Consider the following 20,378-nt stretch of genomic DNA (forward strand, 5'->3'; position numbering starts at 1 on the left):
CCAGCCATGTGTCCACACGTCTGAAGAGGAAAGAGAACAGTTCAAGGCCACACACAAGTTACCGGCAGACCAAGGGTGAGAGCCCAGGCGTCTTGAGTCACACCCGGCCTCACTCTGCCAGGTGGCCACGCTCTTATCTGACTACAGGCAGCTGCTACAGAACTACCAAGAAGGTAAAAGACCAATGACAAACAGGTGGATATAAGAGGACAGCTAGGGGTGAGACGGCACTCTGAAGCCTGACTGTGAACCTGGGGTAAATTGCTCATCACCTGTAACCTTTGGCAAGTTGACTAAACTCTGCTGGGCCTTATTCTCTTCATCTGTAAAATGGGAGCACTGTCTCCCTGGAGGGTTGTCGGGAGCCCTGGTACGTAACAGGTACCCCGCAGTGGCAAGGCCAGCTGGGGACACCCACAGGGGAGCAGGCCGATGCTGCACATGGCCACTGGTCCATGTCCGGCCTCTTGGGGCGTGTCGGGTGCCGGGCCCCGACCTCACTTGCTCTCTCGGGCACCCAGCGTGGTGCTGGCAGAGCAGTCTGTCCTCCCGTGGCTGTGAAAGACATCTTGGCAGAACCCTGGTGGTAGTGGAGAGACTGGGCACAGCTGTAATGGGACCCTGTCTTGGTTCCCTTCTCTTGGACAGGTGTAATTTCTTCACCCAGGCAGTATCTGATGCAAAGACCACCCAAGGGCAGGGACAGTCTCCGAGGACATGCAGGGCTGGAAGCCTCTGAAGCTTCTGTGGCAGGCAGGGCCCCACGAGTGAACAACGCCCAGGAGTTAGGGCTGGGCAGAGGGGAGAAGAGGCGGCAGGCAGCCAAGGAAGGGGACCCAGGGGGCCAGGAGCCTGCTGTGTGGCCCAGAGCAGTGGGACGACATCAGGAAAGTGTGCCAGAGGAAATACCTATCTTTGCCAGCTCTTGTCTCCCTCTCTAGAAGGTCAGTTCTACAAGGACAGGCAGGAGCTTCTAGGTTTTGTTCACAGCCATAGCCCAGTGCCTAGAACACTGCCTGGCCCATAGTAGCTGCTCAACAAACACTTGCCGAGTGAGTGATCTGACCTGTGGTGTGAAGGGGTCACTGTTGCCTAAAGCACAAGGCTGGCTCCTCGGGCGTCCGGGGCACATCTGGACAGACACGGGGCATGTGGTCGGCGTGTCAGGGCACCACCTGACCCACGTTCTGTACCCAGCCTGCGCACAGGCCTCTTGCCATCATGTCGTCACACCCCTCCACCTCCGGGCTTGTTCCACTTGGAAACAAGAAAGCAGTCACATACATCCCTGCTCAGCCTGGCCTTGCGCCCTCTGAAGGACATCCCCTGCACAAGCATCCTCTTTACCTACTTTGCTACGACTGTGATCGGACTTGCCTTCTTAATTCTGATTTTCCCAAACACCGTTGCTGCCGCTGTCTTCCTGTGACTTCGCGTATCCTGGTTACCTGACTGGTGACGTTTCCCCTGAAGTCATTTACATTTGTGCCAATGTTTCTCCACCAGACGTGGCTTCGATGAATGTGTCTCACGTAAGGATTTGTGCTTGTGGTGAGCCACTTCCATTGGCCAAATTCCCAGAAGTCACTTTCGGGGTCCACGGGAATCGCCGTTTCTGCGGTAACTGTTGCGCAACACTGAGCCGTTTCCCAAGAGGACTGCAGGTCTTTGCTGTGGCACCTGCAGTGAATGGTCTCGACCGTGCCCTGTCAGCCCTGGGTAGCCCTACTTTCAGAAATCTGGGAAGTGCCTTTAGGAAGGAGGACAGTGGGTGACGTGGGCAACAATGCCATCGCTGCACACATGGTCACTCGGGGGCCAGCGGGCCGCCTGGAACAGTGAGCAGGGCACGGAGACCGTGAGGCTGGCGTGGGGAGTCACTAGAGCAAAAGCTCTGAACTGAGGCCTGGAGACCAGTGTGCAATCCCAGCGGCTTCCCTGGGCCCCGGGCTCCGGACCGGCAGAATGGGAGTCATAACGAGCCGGCCCTGTCCACGCGCTGGCGCCGCAGTGAGAACCGAGGACACGGAAAAAGTGCCGTGGAGCCCGCACAAGGCCAGGCAAAGGAGCCGGCCGTTCCAAGGGCCCCGTCCTGCCATCTGTTCACACCTTCCTCGCACAGCTCCGGGCCCAGGTGCCACCGTGAGCCGGGTGGTGGCCAGGGCCCTTGGCCGCCCCCTGCTCCAGACAGGGACAGAAGCAGAGGCAACAGAAGCACCCCAACCCCGTGGCGTGCTGGAGGCAAGGCCAGGAGAAAGCACGTGACTCAGAGTTCCAGCCAGCCGACCGGGGCTCCCCAACCCGCGGGAGAGCTGGGCTGCCGACGGGGCAGCGCCCCCAGGCCGGGCGCTAGGAAGCACGTGGCTCAGGAGGCAGACCTGTAACTGCGTCCTGGAGACACAGGGAGGGCTTCACAGGAGGAGGCCACGCCCGTGGGCCCTAGCCAAGGCGGGAAGAAGTTTCCATCTGGACAAACCCTCTTGCCTCAGCCAGAGCGGCCGCACCGACTCAGGTCCACCTTGCGGGCAGAACGTTGGCTCTGGGAGGGCAGGGGCTTCCTCCATCGCGTTCACGGCCCGACCCCAGTGAAGGGGCGGATGAGTGAACCAAGCAGACACTGGCCTGGGCTCCCACCTCTCCCAGCCCAAGAGAAGCAGCCCCTATCAAAGCTCGGTTCCCACAGGACCAGCAGCATCTCGTCCCGGGGTCCTGCACACCACCCCCAGATGCTGCCTCTCAGAGCCGGGCTCCGTCCTGCCTCCCTGAGCCACTCCCCATGCCCAGGGGCCCATGTCCCAGGGCGGGACATGGTCTTATGCAGCACTGTCACTGGCAGAGCAGGCACAGGAAAAGGTTCAGGGGCAGACAGGTCGGGTTCCCACTCCATTTTCTCAGAGCTGAGGAAAAAACAGTGCCCTGATGTCCCAGGCCCGGAGCCTTGCACATGCTGGTCCCCCAGCCCACCAAATCCTTTTTCCTAGCCCCTTCTCGGCCTGATGAACTGCTGCCTGTCCTCCTAGCCTCGTCAGGCCACCTTCTGTGCATCTAGGAAAAGGGCCCTTCTGCTGGCTCATCTCTTGGTGACTAATGATGTGCCGAACTTGGCACAGACTGGGCGCCCCTGGACGGTCCGCAGGAGACACAGGCTACCTGGGTTTGAATCCCAGCTCCACCTCATGGGAGCTTTGTGACTCTGGCCAAGCAACTTTAACTCTCTGCCTCAGTTTCCTCGCTAGAAGATGAGGGCAACAGTACCTACTTCACAGGGCTGTCCCCCACCCCCCATGAAACGGTCCGTAAGTACAGACTATATGTCCATACCTCGCCATAGTTGCAACAAACCTTTTTTATTTAACAAGAAATAAACTGTAACTGATACAGCTAAATTACAGATTACCAAGCGTGAGTGGCAGAAGTGAGGTGTGTTGGGGAAGGGAAGGCAGATCATATGCCAAATACATACCCCGACATGTCCACCATGACGCTCAGGGCCAGGGCAGTCATGGAAGACTGCCTGGAGGAGACCGTTACCACACATGGGGGCCCAGAAAGCAAAACGTGACAGCGATGATGAGCATCGATTCTGCAGCTGAGAGCCAGCCCAGTCCCTGCAACCTGTGCCACCCAGGCCAGGCCAGTGACCCTCTCTGACCCTTTCCCTCATCCGTAAAATGGGAAAGCAACACTGCCCACCTCCAAGCTGTTACAGACACTTGGTGAGGCCATACACACGACGGGCATCTGAAAACACGTGAGAACCGGAGTTGGCCCTGTTTCTCTAGACATACCACCCTCCTCAGGGCATCTCTGCAGGCGCTTTCCCTCTGGGAGGGGAGGCACCACCCCAGGGTTGGGGCAGCTACAGTGGCCTCAGCCCGTCCTCCTGGGACCCTGACCAAACAGGTGCTGTGGACGAGCACTGGGGCTCCTTCCCAGCTGCCTGACTCCATGATCCTGGAGTCTGTGAACCAGGGAACCCCCTTCTTGGTACCTTCACCCCCATCACCATCTTCTCCCCACAGCTTCTGCTCTCCCCACAAACCACTGGACTTCTGGCACCTCGCCCGCCTTATTCACCATCTAACCCAAACCACACATCGCTATCAGATCCTGGGTCATCTTTCTAAAGCTCCCACGTGTATACTGAGGCTATTCTCAGCTCAAGAATTGTCCATGGCTGACTCAAGTGGAAGTCCAAAGCCCTTCCAGGCTTCTGCAACTTGCCCCTGCTTACCTTCCTGTTACGGGTTGAACTGTGCTCCCCCACAATCCATATGCTGAAGTCCCAACCCCCCGTTCCTCTGAACATGACTGTATTTGGAGACGGGGCCTTTAGAGAAGTGATGACGTTGAAACAAGGTCATCCGGGCGGGCCCTAATCCAATCTGACTGGTGTCCTTATGAGAGGAGATTAAGACACAGACACGCACAGGGGGATGACCATGTGAGGACACAGGGAGAAGGCGGCCACCTACGAGCCAAGGAGCCAGGCCTCTGAAGGAACCAGCCCTATGACACCTCGATCCTGGACTTCCAGCTTCCAGAACCATAAAGTTCTGTTGTTGAGGCTGCAGGTCTGTGGTGCTTAGCTGGGGCAGCTCTAGCCAACTAATGTACTTCCTAAGTCCTCCCGCAACACAGAACCCAAGATCCTTGCCAGCTAAACCCTGGCTCCTGGCGGAGCTCTCACTGTTCCCCACACTCACCTCTGGGATGCCCCTCCTCCCACCACTTGGCCATGACCCACTCATCCAGTTCCCCTGTGCCCTCGAGAACAAGTGGTCTCCCACTGATACCACCTCCCGGCAGTGTCTCACCCAGAACCTTCCACCAGCAGCCTCGCGTGTTCCAGCACCACCGCTCTCCTGCCCTGCTACCTTGTCTGATTGCTCATGTCTCGGACCCTGTTATATTTCCACAGGTTTGGGGTTTGGCTCAGGAACCAGGCAGTACGTTCCTTGGGGTCAGGATCCAGCCTTCCCCCACTCCAGCACTGCTCTGAGGTGGCAGCAAGAAACATCTCTCTGGCAAGTGCACATGTGTGAGATGAACCGAGAGACAGAATAAAAGTGAGCTGTGAGCACTGGAAACAACACAAAGGGGGTGGCCTGCAACTCCCCAAGCGGCCACTATGTGGCGCCGCTGGTCTGGGACAGCCCTGATGACTGGCATTGGGCTGGAAGGGGTAAAGCCCTGAGAGCCTGGCCTGCCAACCTGCAGGCGCCACTGTCCGTGACTCATTTAGTGCTTGACTGTCCAAAGTCACTTTCCCTCTGCCGGTAAGCTGTTAGGGGCCAGAAGCCACATGCTCTTGAATTCTAGGCAGGGAAAGATGCTCCGAGCATTCTGGGTAAACCAAGTTTCAGCCTGACAGCAGCTCTGAAGATAATCCGAAGGGCTCTTCGGCTCATGGTGATGGCAGCCCCCCTGTAACTTGGAACAGTCGAGTCACAGGCATGTGGGGGTGGGAGAGCTGCGACAGGCCCGGGCTGGGAGCCCAGGAAGGGCCCAGAAGACAGGCCCATGGCTGAGAGGAAGTGGATGTGGGAACCGGTCTCTGATCTGGAGCTGAGCCTGGGCCTGCAGAGGGCATCCCTGTCCTTGGCACAACTTCCTGCTGTCACTGCCCAGAGCACAGTGTCCTGTCCACCTGGCCTGGCCAGGAAGGGCTCTGGCACTATCTGAGCAACCGTTTGCCCTTCCCCAGGCAGCACTCCGTCCTCACCTCCCCAGTCTCCTGGGCGAGTCCTCTCCTAGGACGTCCTCACTGCCCATGTCTCCAACCACCTGCCACCCCTCCATCAGCTAAGTCAGAATCTGTTCTTCCTTGTTGCCGATTCCCGCCAGTTATGCCTACGAATGGTCCCTTGAGCTGTCCTCTCTGTCCCTGAACACCTACTTCCCCAGTTCATTCTGCATTGTTTATGGCAGGTGACTCACCTCTCCCTGTACCCTGAGGGCCCCTTGGATTTGTTGGGGGGATTTGAGTTGCGCTTCAAAAGGGTGGAAACAATTGGACGGCAGTGACATCATCGTGCGTATCTTCACACCATTCATAGCCTCGGATGAGATGAAGCCGAAACAATATGTTTTGTTTGGTTTAAGACCGTTGCAGCCCTCGAAGCCGGCATGCCCTGGGGATGTGGGGACTGGGGAGCCTGACTCATGGAAACCACCTGGAAATCTGCCGGGACTCCGGGTCAGTCCCAGGAGAAGCGGTTCCTCATCCTCCTCCTCCTAGCCGGTCCCTCGTAGCCTATGGGTATACGCACTAGTGGGCCAAGTGCCTGGGTTCCAATCCTAGGGCCCCTGGCTCACCCTGAGCTGCTTCTCCGTGCCTCAGTTTCCACATCTGCAAGATGGGGATAACAGCTGTAGCTACCACACCAAGGACCACTAGGAGGACTAACTAAGACACCGTGAGTTACCGTGCCGGGACCACAGGTAGTAAGCAATAAGCAGCAGGAGACATGGCTTCACTGCTGTTACCAGTCACAGCTGGGGCTGCTCTCCTTCCTCCCCGAGGTCCAGCCAACACCCCAGGGTCCAGGCCGAACCTACGACAGAGCTGAGGGCTCCTCAGGAGCTAGGACTGTCTCAGGACTACTAGGCACAGGGCAGGGGTGCCCTCTTCCAGCAGCTGCTGTGGGACAAGAGAGGAAAGAGGGCCCTGCTCACATTGCCCAGGCACCGAGGAGCTCAGCTGGAGCCAGAGGGCAATCGAGGCTGACAGGGAGAGCGGCCCACAGGGAACCGCGTCCCTGAAAGGCAGGCAGGACTGGGTGCCACTCATCAGTCCAGTTTATCCAGAGCAGCTGAGGGAAGGAAGGGCGTGACACCTCAAAGGGCCTGTGAGGACAGTGGGTGTGAGGGAAGGCCCGCCAGGGCTCCTTCTGCCCAGGTCACCGACCACACAGACCAGGCAGGGGCCGGGAGGCTAACGGGCACAGGGTCGGGCCCGGGCGGCATTCCTCCCCAGGACGCCCGAGGGGAGCAGCAGGGGAAGTGAGGGGAGAAGTGGCACCTCCTGAGAAGGAGGGGGGGGCTTGTGCTGTCTCCTTCCTGCTCACACAGAGCAGAGGGGAAAGCTGGGGTGAGGGAGGCCTGGCAGGAGTGACGGGTGGAAGCTTTGCCTATACCTCCCACCACACCCACCCCTGAGCTCTGGACAAAACAGATTTCGCTCAGTCTCTCACACAAGCTCCCACCTCTGGGCTCACGCCCCAGCATGTGCCTCCCAATCCTGGTACCCAGTCACCCCTGACAGGCCTGGGGGACCGCCTTGCTCACCTCAGTACACGTGGGGCCTGTCCTAGAGCCGAGAACGCTGCAGGCCTGCCCTGGCTATGCTCTGCGGAGAGCTGCGCGGGCCTGCAACGCGGCTCCTTCCACCGAGAGGTGGACCCAGGCAGGCGCACACAGCCCAGTGCCAGGTCTCAACTCACGGGATTCTCCTAGCAGCGCTATGCACAGATCACGACCGTCACCTCCATTGTGCATGGAAGGACACTGAGGCCCCGGGAGGGTACATTCTGTCCTCAGGGCCGAAAGCCAGTATGTGGCAGAGCCAGCTTCCACGCAGGCAGCCTGGCTCCACGGCCATGCCCTCAGCGCGGCAGCCTAAGTGGAACCTCACTGCCCTCCTCTCCTCAGTCCCACTAAAGGTCTCTGGGCCTAGAGGGAGTTAGAGAGGCGTCAAGCTGGCTATGCGTCCCCAACACTGTGTGACTGGATATCCCAGGCTGCCTGAGTATGTGCGACCTTGAGGAAGTTCCTCACCCCTCCGTGCCTTGGTTTCCTGGTCTGTAAAATGGGGGTAAGAACAGTCCTCAGTCCTGTCCGTGGGCCTGCTGCCAGGATCAAACGAACTGACCTACAGACACTTCAAACAGAAACTGGTACGAAGTGACAGATCCCGCCATCCCTCCACCTTGAGTACTGGTGCGGTTACTCGAAGGGCTACCATTTGAAAAAGTCTAAGATCACCTCAGTGAGCCCAGCACTGCTCTGCATGGCCCGACAAGGCCCCTGGGGAGAGGGAAAAGCAGGGAGTGGACGTGGAAGAACATCGCGCCTGCGTTTTCCTGCCTGGAGACAGTGCCGTTGACGCCGAGCATTAAGGGAGACGGAGCCTCCTCGTCCATCTGTCCACCGAGACAGAACTGGGACTCTTAAAGCGGACCGGCAGCCAACATGCGGGCCATCTCCCGGAGGGCCACCACTCTCCCCTCGGCAGAGCGCTCGGCTTCGAGCAGCATCCTCAGGCTCAGAAGACAAGGTCAGATGTGAGCTGTCAGTCCCCAGCAGGATCAGAAAAACAGCGACGTCAGCAACGGGCCGAGAGAACATGAGACAGACGAAACGTTCACAGGCCTGACAGTGTTCTCAGCCACGGCCAGAGCTTTCTGAGGCAGCGGAGTGAAAACTCCCTGGCAGTCTTCTCCAAAGGCGGCCTCGCTGACGTGGGTCCTTGACTTGACTGTCGTTTGGAGCCAGTGGGTGGAGGGCACTCTTCACCAGCGGCTGCAGCCCCTACGCTGCTCCCTGGAGGCTCTGAGGGCCCCAAAGGCCTTGCCGCAGCTGCTACCTCCCTGCCCGCAGCTTGAGCCTCAGGCTCTCTGGCTACAGGTGAGTGGTCGGGGTGGTGGCGGGAGGAGGGGGCAGACACTGGAAGATGTGGAATCAGCCCGAAACCGAGGGAGGGGGGTGGCTTGTGGGCAGGGACAGAGAGAAAGAAATGCCACAGCTCGGACATCTCCCGGTCTGACACCGCCCTGGTCAGCTGGATGAGCAGTTTCCTCCCATCTGACTTAGCTAATGACCTGCTTCATCTCCAGGGCCCAGAGTGCTGTTTGCACTGGGACGTTCACAAAGCCCCGGAACAGAGGAGCCAGACACGGGCCCAGGCAGAGACACGGACATTCCTGAGCCCTATTCCAGCTGATGGAAACGGCTGCTGGCAAAATGTGGATTAACTCCATGGCAGCTGTTTCCAGTGATTTATGGCCCCTTCCGGACCGAGGCAGACACTCGCTGCCCCCACTCAGCTCCAGCTCCCAAAATGCAGCAGCCTTTTTTTGTTTTCAAGACGTTTCAAAAATAATGTTTAAAGTGCTCTCTCTGGCAGCTCATATTCTAAAAGCAGAACAGAAAATGTTAGCTTGGCCCCAGTGCAAAGATGAAGCTTCCATCGATGAAACAGTCTATATTTTAAACAAGGAGACAACTTCCTTAATCCAGAAAGGATGGCAACCAATCAAGAAGAAGAAGACCACCAACCCAACAGAGAAGTGGGCAAATGAAGAGACTCACACATAGAAGAAATGCAAAGGGCCAATAAGCGTATAAAGAGATGCTCTATCAGGGATGCCTGGGTGGCTCGGTCGGTTAAGCGTCCGACTTCGGCTCAGGTCATGATCTCACGGTTCGTGAGTTCGAGCCCCGCGTTGGGCTCTGTGCTGACAGCTTAGAGCCTGGAGCCTGCTTCAGATTCTGTGTTTCCGTCTCTCTCTGCCCCTTCCTCTCTCTCTCTCTCTCTCTCTCTCAAAAATAAATTAACATTAAAAAAAAAAGAGAGGGGCGCCTGGGTGGCGCAGTCGGTTAAGCGTCCGACTTCAGCCAGGTCACGATCTCGCGGTCCGTGAGTTCGAGCCCCGCGTCAGGCTCTGGGCTGATGGCTCGGAGCCTGGAGCCTGTTTCCGATTCTGTGTCTCCCTCTCTCTCTGCCCCTCCCCCGTTCATGCTCTGTCTCTCTCTGTCCCAAAAATAAAAAAAAAAAAAAGTTGAAAAAAAAAATTTTTTTAAAAAAAAAAAAAAAAAGAGAGATGCTCTATCTTGTCAATGACAGAAGAAATGCCAATTAAGATAGGTATCATTTCCCTGGACGATGGGCACAGGAGAGTGACATTTACTCAAACTTTTTGAAGAACAATCCAGCGGTACCTGCCAATGTGAGAGCAATGTTTACAAAAATCTCTCTCTGAGGAATTCTACTTCTAGGAATTAATGTTAGAGAAATACGCAAAAATCTATGTTTACTACAGCCCGGTTGAATAAAAAAAAATTAAACTGGAATGTCCTTATGAGCTCAATATAATCAAGCAAATTATGATTCTATCAATCATGTGCTGAAATATTATGTTGCCACCAAAAATGAGCCAAGCAGACCTATCTCCCTCATCTTTCATGGGCCATGGAAAGAAGCCAAGATACATACTAAGTAGGGGAAAAAACAAGTTTTATGAGAACACGTGTAGTATGATTCTGCTTCTCTTCTTCTTTAAAGTACATACATATATTTGTACGTGTATGAGAAGGGTCTAGAAGGATGGATTCCACACCGTTAAAAGCAGCTGCCTCTGGGAAGTGAGTCACCAACAACCAGGGCCCTGCCTGTCGATATGGAGGGAATTCAAGGTCAGGTTTGCGCAGAGTTGGAGGTGAGCAGCACCCAGTCTGGGGATTCTTAGAGTGTGGTGGGCAGAGCAAGCCTTTCACCAGAAGCCCTACAGAGAGGAGCAGGAGGGCCTACAACTGACTGGGGGGGGGAAAGCCGAATACTGCCATATTCCATTGATTCTAAGACATGTGTTTTTTCTTTTTTCTTTTTCTTAAATTTTTTCAAGTGTTTATCCATTTTGAGAGAGGAGGAGAGCGAACAGGGGAGGGACAGAGAGAGAGAGAGAGAGAGAGAGAGGGAATCCCAAGCAGGCCCCACACCATCAGTGCAGAGCCAACGCAGGGCTTGAACCCACAAACCATGAGATCATGACCTTAGCTGAAATCAAGAGGCAGACACTTAATTGACTGAGCCACCCAGACGCCCCTAAGACATATGTTTTTTCATTTTCCATCTCTGAGGTTGAGATGTGTCTCATCATTGATGCTGTATCACAATTTAATTAGCACTTGCCCCCTATTTGTGGGATATAAACTACCACTATATCTTGCCATCAGTGGTGAAATTCATCACACCACCCTCCAGAAGACTCGAGAGTTAAATTGACATATTAAAGGCTCTGAGAAGTCCTGTGGCAAAGAACTTTCTCCAATGCAATCCCCTTTCTTCTTCCTTAATTCTCATCTTCACCTTTCTCTTTACTTACAAATGAGAATATGCTAGGGCTCCACAAAGTGTCCTCTTATGGATGTCTGCAAAAGCCCTGGTTTGAAGAGGGGCATGCTTATTTTTAAAAATTCGATATAATGACCATTTGGCAAGTACCACAGTAGCAACACTTGTCATCAAGAACCATCAATGGTTCTAAAATAGCAGGCAAAAGTATGACGAGAAACAGGGTGTCTGCAAAGGTTATAAGATAACTGCTAATTACAGAGAAAAATAGAAATGAACAGTAGAGAAACGTGACACACAGCACTCCGACCAAATGATCAGTTAACCAGATAGAACACACAGCAACGTCATGCCCTCCTGATAGACAGGATGTGCAAAGGAGGGCACAGCATTGCTGGTGTGGCGTTCCTGCCCAAAACGCAGAATGTCAACCGAATCCCGTTAACACTGGAAAACATCTGATAGACCCAAAGTGAGGCTGGCAAAATAAATGGGCAGGGCTCTTCCAACCTGCCCGGGTCACGGAAGACAAACAGCCTGAAGCCCTGCCCCAGATGGGAGGAGACCACAGACAAGAACGACCAGGAGAAGGGCAGCGGTGAGGAAGCTGGTGAAACTGTTAATCAATGGCATTGCTACTGAGGTGAATTCCCAGGCTTAGAGAACTGTATCACAGTCACATGGATGTTGACACAAGCCACAGCTGTGGAAGGGCATAAGGAAACTTAGTGTACCATTTTTCGCAACTTTTTTGGTAAATCTAAAATTACTTAAAAATAAAAAAAAATTACACTAAAAACTGTATAATGTGAACTTAACCATAGAACTATAATAACTGATAAAAAAAAAAAAGGCAATGGAAACAGGACAAAAGCCTTGAGTGTGCTACATGAGGGGGTCACCCTGAAAATTCTTGTTTGGGGGAAATAGACCCAGGCGACGCATTGACAAACATGGGGCTGGGTGTTCGGGGAGGATGGAAGCAGAGGGGAGCACTGCCCTGGAGGGGCCTGGTCTCGTGGGGGTCGGAAGGCCCACAATCCAGCTCACCAGCACAAATCTAGTGCTAAACAGAAGAGAAAGAACTCAAGATTGGCAGGGTCACAACGCACATGGTGTGGTCTGAAACCACAATGCAGTGTCACCCAGAATTACGGTCTATTGAGTAAGCCTTCAATGCATAATCATGTTTCATTCTCACAACCACCCTATGAGGAAGGTGCTACTATGATTATCCCCATTTTACAGATAGGAAAACGCAGGCTCGGGACAGTTAAATAACTTGCCTAAATGCACACAGCTAATGTAAAGACAGCATCCGAACCCAGGCAGTCTGACTCGTGATGCTTCTGAGGAGATTGCTACAGAGGTGTGGGGCCCATGGAAAGAGTACCGAGTGGTGCTGGCTCAGTCCTACAACTTCTCTGGGCCCCTTTCCTCATCTTAAAGATATAGAGAAGAGCAGCTTTGGAGGCACTGAGAGCTCAAGATCTCTTTCAGCTGGAAAGATACAAAGTGGGCCTTAAATTCACACTAAAGTGTAAATGACTAATATCTGATACTTTCGGATCAACGTGACCAACAAGTATGTTTTGAGTATCCGTCTGCCCTACTATGTCTCAGGGAAAAGATGTTGAGATTTCTTATTGTGGGTGCTGGGAGACTCTGAGTGTGATGGGGGATGTGGGGCAGGTTCCTGGGAGTCTCAAGTCTGCAGGGGTTGGTCATCACAACAAGGGGAAAGAAACTCCAGAAAAGGGAGCCAGGGTCTCAAAGACAAACAGCATCTGGCTCACCAACTGGCCCTGGGGGGCAGCCCTGCATATTCAGGGAAGAAAGGACCGGCCTAGAGGAGCCATCAGAGCCTGGTGGGGTCAGTCAGGAGGGGTGGAGGGGTGTGTCTCGGGGTCAGGAGGAGACAGTGGGGTCTGTGTGCCAGCACACAAGCAAGAAGCCTGGTATCTCATGCAGAGATACTGGGCTAGACGGAGCTGGAGGGAGGCACCCGTGGGGGAAGGGGCTGCCCCTTCCTGGCTGCTATAGTCCCAAAGGCTTGGAAGGTCCAGTGAGAAGCTCTGAGGGCACAAACAGGAAAGTTCTTTCCAAGAACGGACCTGAGTCTCCTTGGGAGGCTGCAAACCAGCCACCATGAGAGCCCGCTTCACTCCCGGAATCTCTCCTTGGAACCTCCAGTCCTGTGTCCTAGACTGTGGCAGAGGAAGTGAGGAATTTGGCAGAGGACTGCCAAAGAGAGAAGGTCAGCGCCAGCATGGAGGGGGCAGGCACCCCTATCAGGCCGCCATGGCAGCAGGAAGGCAAGGTGGGGAGCTGGGTGCTGGTCTGCTGTCATTCGGTCAGACCATACCAGCTCTGGGACTCTGGCTTCCGGTATAACTGCAGAAAACAAGAAGTGAGGGGACACCTGCACCCTCCCCACAAAGGGAGTCACTGCATCTCCACGTCCCTGACCCAGTAAGACCAGCCCCTGGGCCCCGGCACTAGGAGGCCTGGACCTTGAGAGCTTTGAGGCAGAAGCTGAGTCTGTTTCCCCAGGGAACAGGGGCCGCTGCCCTCCGGGCACAGCCCTCAGCCTTCTGGAACGCAGAATGTGTCAAGATGGAGGCTGCTGAAGAGCAGGCTGGGGTCTGTGCATTCCCCAAGGTACCTGTCATCTCCCCGCTGCAGGTAGGCCAGGGTGGGGAGACACAAAAGAAACAGCTCTCGGGCAGGAGGAGAATGAGCAGGCCTAGGCCTGTGGGGGGCAGGCGGGGACAAGCAGTGAGCAGATGTGAGCCAGTGGGAAGTCCTCCCGTGCTCTGGGCTCTGCGGTCTCCACTGTGAGCCCGTCTGGCAGGGCCAACACCCTCAGGATTCCTGCGGGTGATACAGGGCCTCACTTCAGAAGGGGACCTCTGAGGGCTGAGGATGAGCCGGCAGGCAGGTGGGTGGAGCAGAGAGAGACACAGAGTCCCTGCAGGGCCGGATGCCCGGACAGCAGCAGAGGTGAACCCTGGCCCCAGGCCCGCACGGCAGGTGTGGCCTCTGACCCGGAGCCAAGGACAGGAGCAGACCCCACCCAGGGCGAGCAGAGGGCACGGAGATGGGTGGGGTTCAGAGAATCAGCTGCAAAATGCATCTGGTGTAGGAAGGAGGCTCGGTTTTGGAGTCGGCACAGGGCTCGACGTGAAGACTTCTGAAACCCTCCCCTCTCTCAGCCTCCACTTTCTCATTGCTGAGAGGATTCACCACGAGGAGAGGAGGAGCTGCCCGCCCAGGGCCAGGCATGGTCCTCAGTACTATCCTCAGCATCTACCTCCTCTTGGCAGGTGACAAAGGGAGGCTCACCAGGGCACCGCCAAAATGCCACTAGGTTCAGGCCCAGGCCCCACCTAATGCTGGGAAGGTGCCTACCTCGGCCGGGCCCACAGATGGTGCTCTACCCACCATCCTGCTCTGGCGACCCTCTGCCTCGATCTGAACATGGGGTCTCTACCTGGGTCACAGGAAGCGGACGACATGAAAAATGAGGACAGTGTTTCTCCCACATGCCCCCAAGTCCAGGAGGGAAACCAGGAGCCAAGCACCCACCCAAAGCCCCCACCCCCACCCAAGCTTGTAGAAGCTGTGCCATTTGCACAGCCACCTGCTCCAGGGGTTTGCCCAGGCCCAGCCTGGTGCTCTGTCCCCTTGGCCTCAGGGCTGTGGGTCAGGCTGGCTGACACTCAAGGGAGACACAAGCAGGCAGGCACCGTAAGGCCTCCTGTGAAGCCCACTCAATACGTATGGAGTGTTTATTTGGCAGGCTGTTTCAAAACTCCAGCCTCCTGCACAAAATCAGGCTGGAAGCTGGCTGACTCGGGGCTGACAGTCCTTGGGGTGCGCTCACTCCTGTCCTCCTTGTCCTCGACTCCAGGCCCCGCCACCCACTACCAGTTTCTGCCACATGCCTCCCGCCTAGAACCTGGGCGCCCAGCAGGACCAAGGAGAGGGAGCCGACGGCATGGGACACCCAACTCTGGGCCACCCGCACTCGCTGCAACAAACAGGGCCCGACCCGCTGCACACTGGCCCCCAGGGAGGTGAAGGCAACCCCTCGGTACAGATGAGCAAACGACTCAGAGGGAACCAGTGACTACGCAGGCCCAACGAGGGGAGCTGAGCCCAGTCTGTCGGGACCAAAGCCTGTTCTTTTCCACCACCGTATGTGGCTGCTCTCAAACCGAACAGACAGGACTCCCGTTTCCTCCGGAACTCTGGGGCACAGAGCCTCAGTGACCGTTTCAAGCAGAGCTGCTCATTTCTCGGTGGAGTGGGCCCCAGGGACCTTCTGGGGTCGGTGTCACCTCCTGAACAGCAGAGGGCACCCAAGAGTGCCACCAGCTGGCAGTCCCAGCAGAGCCCCTCTCTGTGTCCATCCAGGCCTCTGCCTCAGTCAGTCCGTGTCGGGGACGGGGTGTCGGTCCGTGTCGGGGATGGCGCGGGAGGAGCAAGCAGTACACCCAGGGTTTCAGGGACCAGCAGCTGAGAGCACAGACGGATGGCGCTCGGTTCAGATCCCAGCTCTGCCCCGCAAAGTAGTTCTGTGGCCTGAACTGACAAGCCCATGCACTTCAGTGTCGAACCTTTCTCATAGGGTCACTGCGAGGGTTAAATTAGCTAAAGTGCTTCGAACAGTGCCTGGTCTGCAAGAAGGGCTGCCTCAGTGCCCAAGCCCCGACAGAGGAAGCTCAGAGAGGAAAGCGACCTGCTCAGGTCACAAGGCAGGGAGCACAGGCAGATCGGAGCCCCGAGCCTTGACCCCAAGCCCCTTCCCTGGCCTCTTCTTTCACACCCACAGGCCTGTGCGCCCCCCAGCTCCACCACACCCCTCCCCCGCTGGCCACCCTCACCCAACCGAGGCTCTGTGGGGAATTATTCCTCCAGGCTCTGAGGAATGTTCCTTTCTCTTCACTTGCCATCTAGATGACTCCATTTTCAATCCAGCTTCCCAATGGACTCCAAGAGGAGCCCTGATTAATTTCCCATAAAACCACAGGCAGAATTGCTCCATCCGTGGTGTGCACCTCCCTCTCCAGGGAGGCCTGGAGTCCCGATGGCCATCTGTCACCTCCAGAGCACATCACCCATCACCCACAGCTGTCATCAGCTCTGAAGGGTCTCCTGAGCCCTATGTCCCGATACCCTCCATCAGCCACTGCCCCCACCCCACCCCTGACTCCCGGGGTCAAGAAGACAAGCCTGTGTCATCCAATCACAGCCCAGCTTGCTCTCGTATCGCGTTGGCCAGTTCAGGAGCCAGCCAGAGCCTTGCCCAGAATTGCTCAGCTGGGGTGGCAGAGCCAGGCCTGGGCCTCGGGGCTTCCATCTCAAAATCTTGGCCCTGGGCGGCAAAGCAGGTGGCAGGGAGAGAAAAGGCCTGCAGACACGTGCTGGGCAATCACGACTTACTGCCCCAGCCTCCCTCCCCTCACTCCCTCCCCGTCCCCAAGCCTGCACCAGGCAATGTTTCATTTCTGGGAGGTTCCTGCACTTGGTTTGAATTGGATCCAGGTTAGTGCCATCTGTTGCCTCTGGCTAAGGCGTGTGGGTGTGACCCTGCCCAGAAACAGTCATCTATTAGAGAAACCTGTGGCCCAAACGCTCTGGGGTGGCTCACTCTGCAAGCCTAGTGACCTGACACTGCTTTGAGCTGCTGTGTGGAAGGAGCTTACTGCTAAGGTCACAGGCTGAGGCCATAGCCTCTGGCTACCCGGAGGAGAAATTGTCATTCCAAGAATCATTCACCCATGGATTCCCCACGTAGCAACCCACTTCCCGGAAGGAAGGAAGGAAGGAAGGAAGGAAGGAAGGAAGGAAGGAAGGAAGGGGTCTCAGATGGACTAATTGTCCCTCAAATCTGTTCTCCCCCTTCTTCCACAGTGACAAAGCTTGCACATTGTAGCTGGGCACATGGCTGCCCAGAACAGAAAGCACATTCCCCGACTCCCTTGCAGCTCAGTTTGGGACTCAGTCCTGGCCGTGGACAGAGCATCGTGGTATGGCTTCCAGGGCCTTTCCTTAAAGATAACTAAGGCTGTTTCCCCTTGCTTCCTTTTCCTTAGCGCCTCCCCACCCCTTTGTCTAGATCTTAGATGTGACGGCTGGAGTCTCAGCAGCACCACTGTGGACCAGGAGGCCCACATCACAGAACCATCAGCTGGAAGAAGTCTGGGTTCTCCCTCTGGGCTTTTCCATGACACGGAAACCAAGTCCCATCTGATTTAAGCCACCGTTACTTCCGGTCTCTGTTGCTACGGCAACCCTCGCACTAACCAAATGGCCTCCCCTCCAGGCTCTGGATTAGAAGAGGGTGAGGTCTGGGAGCATGGAACCGAGATGCCACCCAGGTAGTCTGACGGGGAGCCAGGGGCTCCAGACAGCAGGCCTCCCCTGTCTGCACAGCTGACGCTGAACGTTGAGACAGAAGGCCTGCCTGGGCGTGGACCCCTCCACCCCCACACCCCCTTGTGCCACACCCACCCTCACCGAGCGGGCAGCCCTGGTCACCTCCCCTCAGCAGCCTCCCCGGGTCTGTCCCTGCAGCAGCCCAGGCTCTCCGAGGCAGAGAGAGCCACCTCAGCTGAAGGACAGGACACCTCAAGGAGGTCTCCACCCAGCCCCTTCTTCCCAAGCGTCACTTGGACTGCTTAAATTGCCTGAGGAGCTTACAGGGTAATCACGGCCATTTACAGTAGGCTTAACAGGCTGCCTCCAGGAATAGCAGGAGTGGGGCGGAGGAGTGCCGGGGATGTGCCTCCCAGAGAAGGTTCTCTGCATCTGCAGGGAGGAGGAGCCCCCGCTCCGGGAGGATGGAAGGTGGGAGCCCGCAGTGCTTCCACGAGAACAGCCGCGGGGGGATGGGGGCAGGAAAAGGCTCCAGGAAATCCCAGCTTCTGCCCACCCTCCTGGAAGAATGCCAGCCCGGCTCGGTGTGCACGATAAGGAAAATCCAGGGCGCAGCGGTCATGGCCCACCCACAAAACAATTCCTGCTGGCCTAGGACCAAGCCTGCCTGGAGGGTTTGGTCAACACGTTCTTGCTGGCCATGGAGGGGGCTTCCCCACCCCCCAACCCTGCAGGCAGCTCCCGAGCTGATGACACCTGAGTTTGAGGTTTCTCAGACCCGGCAGCATGGGGTCTGATTCCCTCCCCACTGGGGGTCGGTCACCGGGCCCTCGCACCTGTGGCTCGGTGTGGGGCACCCTTACAACAGCACATAGGTAATGCCCATTAGAACCTGTCCCCAGGCCACACCTACACTGATCGCAGGTGTATTCGAACCCTTCACTCACCAGCTCACACCCTTTCAGTGGCTGCTCATGAGCGAGGTCCCCAACTGCACAAGGCATTCCAAGTCCCCCACACCGACCCAGCGGTCTGCAGGTCACACACAAGCCCCCCGTGCTGCGGCCCTCTCCCACTCTGCTCACACGACCGCCTGACCTGGGAGCCCCAGGCTGTCCCCCTCAGTCTCGCCCACCAGGGACAGCCCTGCTTCTTGTGCACACTCACAGTCCAGGCCCAGGCTCACCCTTGACCCCAGCCCTGATTCTCTAGGCATGAACACTGAGAGAGACTCCAAGATCCAGTCCAGACGCTCCAGCCCCTGCTAGGGTAACGGGAGCTGTGCCAACAGCTGCCATTCCCGGTGACACCATGAGCCAGGACCCATGCTCATCAGATGTCATCCCAATTAGCTCAACCCCAGACCCTGTGGATAAACCACTTATTACCAACATCTTACAGAAAACAAGCAGAGCTAGGTCAAGGGACTTGGTCAAGGCCACATGGCAACAAGAGCCCAGATTCAGATACAACCTCAGTCTGTCCCCCCACCCCCAAAGCCTGTGTTCTTTGCTCTGAAAAAGCCGTCTCAGTGGTGACCTCCCTGACCCCATTAGAACGCCTCACTCTTCTCATGGACTTGACATAAGACATGGCTGCTGACCTCAACTCCTCCCGCCAATTGGGCCTTCTCATCAGGACTGGAGTCATCTCCTGTCCCTTCACAGAGTTGATATCCAATGCCCACAACTCCTGAGAAGAGGAGGATTTCTAGAAGCAAAGTTTAGCCACAATGTCCCTATGGATCTTCCTTCTCATCGGAGGGTTCTAGTGGGACCCAGGGAAACGATGCAAAGGGAAGGGAAATTGACATCATCACTGGCCATTCCAGGCCCAAGGGAAAACGGATGCTGGCATGCTGAGAGAGCCTGGCATTTGGGGGCCACCCAGGAAGCCCATGCTCTATGCCACCTGCTAAATGCCAGACACCCAGGGAAACAGGCCTCGAGACCCCCTCGAGGACAGCCACGTCCAACACCCAGCTCTTCCACAGGACACGTTCCAACTCTCCTGGCCAAGGTCCATGACTGCTCCATACAAGGTGCTTGTTAGATCCAGGGCCCTCTGGCCATGAACATGTAAGTTAAGCTTAAGGGCTAGGAGCTAGGAGCCCGGGTTGGAGAGACCGGACTGGATGCTGGCTCTGCGACCCACAGGCTGTGTGATGTCAGTCCATCTGCTAAGCTCTCAGTCTCCACTACTGTCTGCAAAGCAGAATGACCAAGGCCACCTTCATGAGCACTGGAAGAAGGAATGTAAGAAGGCATAACCTTGCAGACGGGCTGCCTCTGGTCCGGCAAAGCCAAAGTCCCCACCGGTTCCACCATCACACAAAACAACAACGGACCAAGTCACTAGGGTTCCGGGTTCAAGGCAGCCCGGACAGGCCACACTCATGATCTGGATGGCGGGAACGGGGGCTATACGATGAATCGTCATATAGGCCCAGGACACAGGCAAAGCACTTTTCCTTAAAATTAAACCAGAACTCTCAGCAGGGAATGCTGGGACCAGGCAAAGAGAACTAAGTCACTGTTAACACGAATCTTTCCAAAAAAGCCCTTCTCACATAAATAAACACCTCAGGAAGGCAGTCCCACTTCTCTGGGGCTGCCCAGCCCAGGGAGGTGGGGAGAATGAGTCCTCAAGGACAAGAGGATGTGGCTGGCAGGAAAAGCTCCCGCAGCTAAGCGGGAGGCGCCTGCCCTCCAGAACAGAGCGTACCCCACGAGGTCCAGCCGCCACATTACACATCTCCATGTGTTTGATTAAAGGCCCTTCAATTTCTGTTTGTCTCCTTTGCCCGGTTACATAACTCCCCTTCCCCGCCCGCTGCTCAGCTATTCTACACACACTCCTGCTCTCTAACCACTGTGTTATCGGGACACTTCATCGCCACTCTGTGGGTTTAAGACAACAA

The 20,378-nt window shown here is 56.2% G+C and overlaps 1 protein-coding gene across 5 annotated transcripts in view; it reads right to left on the reverse strand.

Annotated features, from left to right (window-relative positions):
- The window catches only part of ITPK1 (inositol-tetrakisphosphate 1-kinase), a 180,193-nt gene that overhangs the window by 29,144 nt on the left and 130,671 nt on the right, over positions 1–20,378 (reverse strand). The gene's annotated exons all lie outside the window — the stretch shown is intronic.

This window comes from Panthera tigris, chromosome B3, assembly GCF_018350195.1.
Source record: "Panthera tigris isolate Pti1 chromosome B3, P.tigris_Pti1_mat1.1, whole genome shotgun sequence".
NCBI lineage: Eukaryota > Metazoa > Chordata > Mammalia > Carnivora > Felidae > Panthera > Panthera tigris.